At 34.0% G+C, this 4003-nt stretch overlaps 1 protein-coding gene across 2 annotated transcripts in view; it reads right to left on the bottom strand.

Moving 5' to 3' along the window:
• mta3 (metastasis associated 1 family member 3) overlaps positions 1-4003 on the bottom strand; it is a 30328-nt gene that overhangs the window by 4324 nt on the left and 22001 nt on the right. The gene's annotated exons all lie outside the window — the stretch shown is intronic.

The following is a 4003-nucleotide window of genomic DNA, read 5'->3' as shown; positions in this document are numbered from 1 at the left end:
ATTTTTCTAATTGTGTGACATTTTCTTTTTGCTGCTGTAAACACCAGAATTTTCCCATTGTGGGACATAAAAGGATTTTCTATTCTATTCTATTTCAGCCAAAGACATTTGTGTTTGTTGACTGGTGGGGGTGGGGGTTATATATTAATAGACTAACAAAAAGTAAAAAGGAAGCAACTAATTAATGCTCCTCTCAAATTATTTTACAAATACTATTTAATAAGGGGTCCATACTTTGATATCACCCCTCCTAAATTTGTTATGTTGTACCATTTCTCAGTGCAAATGCAGCTTTCAACTTTGCACATCGAAGGACTGATATTTTACCCCTTCATTCTATGCCAAACGGCTCTTGCTGTATGCTGTATTGCTTGATCCTGTAACAGATTATGATTGGATTTCTTTCCGGGCTTTGACTAGGACACATGGAAATATGAAACTCTAACCACTGCCATTGCCCTCTTGGGCTTACAGCATTTTGCAAGCAGGGCATAATGACCAGTTTTGCTCTTATGTGACCAGAGAGCCCTCTTTGACTTCTCTGCAGATAGTTAAACACAAAACTTGGAAGATTGGGTTGTTTGATTTGTAAGATGTTTAAAGCTCAGGATACCATTCCATAACTAAACCTCTGAACTGTTTGCATCTTTCCTTGGTCTCAATGATGTTTATTCTTTGTTTGTTGACTAATGCTCTTAATAAAAGCCTTCAAAGAACAACCACAGTTATAATGACTTTAAATGACTGCTGGAGACAGTTGAGATTATATTTAGGGGTGTCAGAGTTAAGGAAGTTAATACATATGAATTTTAATTGCAAAACAAAAATGAGAATATTTACTTGCACTTATACATTACATTAATGACTATTTAGAATTGGAGTATTAGAAAAACTCTACATCAAATGCATTGACATTTTTGGTTTTAACATGACTAAAAGTTACAGGGGTTTAAAAATGTTTGCATAGTTCTGAAATAAGAATGTTTTTGTCATATAAATTTCAAACTCATGTACTCCGTTTTATGAGGGCGAACCGGAATATAAGGAGGAAATCAGTTGTATATTATGGCCAGATTTTAAATGTCTCTCTTTTCATCTTTTATGCTTTTTTCTGACACAGCTCTGTCTCATAAAGCACATCTTATTCCACCTCACCAGGTAAATAGCAAAGAAAATTCTCATCATTTTCTACCCCATGAAACAGAGCGTTCTTCATCATGCTGACACAAAAAAGAAAGGGGGATGTGAAGAGAAAGCAGCTTCCAATCATCCTTCATTAGCATCAGAGCAGATCTTTTATTCAGGAAGGCATTAATTGTTACACTGGGTGACTGAATGACGGGGTGATATAACCGCTTTACAGGCTCAGAGATTGATGCTGTCTCTGTCACACATCAGCACACAGTGAGTGAGTGATCCATGCGAATGCAGCCACGGTTAATGCGGTAATGATATTTCCACGCTGGGCCTTGGCCGGTGCCTGGCTCCATCTGCACCCAGTTAGCTGCTCTAATTTTAGCCGAGTTGGTCCAAGGGCGGGCGGCTGTGGGGGCCGGTGCCATGGCTCATTTAGGCACAGGCTTAATGGGGGAACATCTTTCTTTGGCACATACAGGAGCTCAACATTTGGATTAGCTTCAGACACACACACATAGGGACAAATTGTGTGTAAGAAGAGAAATGCAGATTTGGTTCTATTTATTAATTTCCTGATTTTTTAATTCTTTATTGTTTTCCATAAATCTTGTTTTTTACCCGATGTTACTTTATTTACAATGTGGGAAATTTTAATGAAAAAAATGTGTTCCTTTACTTCACAATTTCATGACAAGGATAAAAAAACAAAAATAATACAGAAAGTAGTATTACCTCTAACCATGTAATCACACGGTAGCCTACTAACATAGCAAGTCAGACTATGTTACTTGGTTTATTTGGTGATTACCCCAAAATTAAGATACATCATTTCAGAGTAATTACCTGCATGTAATTATTACAATTTTATGTTACTATGTAGCAATTGAGACTTTTGGTGAGTATTTACCTTTAGGTTATCACATAAACGTTTCTATTATTGGCAACCACCTACCAATGGCTTACAAAGTAAATTATAACTTATAATCAGATAACTAAAGCATTATAAAACTGAGTTCAAGTTACATATAAATAAAAGTTTAGTTAAGGAGATCAGCTTGCTGTCTTCTAGGTTTGGTTTTCTGTTATATGCAAAGTTATAAACTGCATTTTACTTAATAATAAGACATTAATTTATTGCTATTGATGATATGAATATGAGTTACTTGGTAATAAATGTTTGAAATCTAAGAAGTCTGTCTTTACCTTGTCTACCTAAAATTTTGAAGCATTTTTTCTTGTTCCCTAGCAACATAGAGTAACTTTCTACGTTATTACCATGTTATTGATGTTCTGGAAAAGAAAGAGTCACCATTTTTATTTTATTTTTTTTTACCTTATATCAAAGTATCATCATCCAAATCAAATACATTTAAAAAAAATAAGAACTTATTTGGGAAGAATGAACAAATTTAGGTCATTTTATTCATGAATGTATTACCTATAAATTTTTCTAATGTACTTTTATAAGGTCTTAACATAGGAGGAGAGTAAATTAATATATAACTCTCACTTCATTGTGTGTTGATAATTTTTACTGCTACTTCCTGTCTTCACACATAGTTTTTTACATTTTTTTTTTTTTTTTTTTACAGAAAGCAGAATAGTAAATTTTTGATGAGTTTGGATACATGATGGACAAAAAAGAGCTGCTATTTAAGACAATAACAAGACCCATCAATGCATTCAAATATCTTGCAGTTAAAAAAACAAAACTGGAACAGCAACAAAAAACACCTTTTCCCCTACCTCCCTATAGTTGAGTCAATTTCATCTATCCTGAAAGTAAAATCCTTCTAGTTTACAAGGATTTGATTCAATCTCCCCAATAAAATCCATCTTTCATGTCCTGCATGAGGGACTTTTTTTATTCTGGACTAAAATGCACTGGGCTGCTCTGTACTAAAAGCTAATATCACATTCTTATGATGTCGTGTGGCAGCCCAGCAGCTGAAATGATGTTGACGCATCACAAGCTGCACTAATGGTATAAAATGGTGCTCATTTTCATTCTCCTAAGTGGCTGAAGTGGGCAGATTGAGGTCAGAAGAAACAGGAAAGTGATGTGTATTGAATGACACTGACAGAGGAGATCCTATGACTCACAATAATGTTTATCAATGTCAGTAAAAGGGAGGAGCTGGGGAGATTATGGGATTAAATATATCCACTCTCTGTTCTAGATTTTAAAAATGACCTGAATTATTATACACTAATTGTTAAAATGTGATTTTATGCAGAATAGAGAAATAGAATATAACAAAGAAATGTTTATCACATCTACTTTGGAGCATTTACGTCCTTAATCAGGATCTCCCCAGATGTAATGTCACACCAACTCCATTAGACGCAACTCCTGAAGAAATGAATCCATTTCTATGATATTTCCTTCAGAATATTTATTTTTAAGATGAGCTGTCCAACCCTTTCTAGTGAACCAAAGAAGTCAGGTTTCTATGATTCAAACTGGTTGAAGCAGTCATTTAAATTTAGATTTTTTTCCCCCCAGGATTGTTAAAAAAGATTTTCTTTTTTGTCTAAAGAAAAATCACAAGTTCTTGATTGTTTTTAAAGGTTTGATAACATTTAATATCCAAAGCTCCATTTAAACATGTTGGGGAGTCCCTTCTGCCTGTAAATACAGCAACCACACCGCATCCTGTGAAATTGGATTTCATTTCCATTTGGGAAACTGGAAAACATCGAAATCAAAATAGGTCCCTTTTTCTAAGTAATAAGTATTTTTTTCTTTAATTGTGAAGGTAAATGAAACACTTTGCCACTGGAACAAGACATTTTATATTTAAAATAAATAAAAAACATCTGCATTGTCTTTTTTCAAGTGCATTTTATCTAATTATTTTATAGT

This window comes from Cyprinodon variegatus, unplaced genomic scaffold (genome assembly GCF_000732505.1).
Source record: "Cyprinodon variegatus isolate N-32 unplaced genomic scaffold, C_variegatus-1.0 Scaffold127, whole genome shotgun sequence".
NCBI lineage: Eukaryota > Metazoa > Chordata > Actinopteri > Cyprinodontiformes > Cyprinodontidae > Cyprinodon > Cyprinodon variegatus.
Note: the sequence above shows the minus strand (reverse complement) of the source record. Positions and strands in the feature narration are given on the sequence as shown.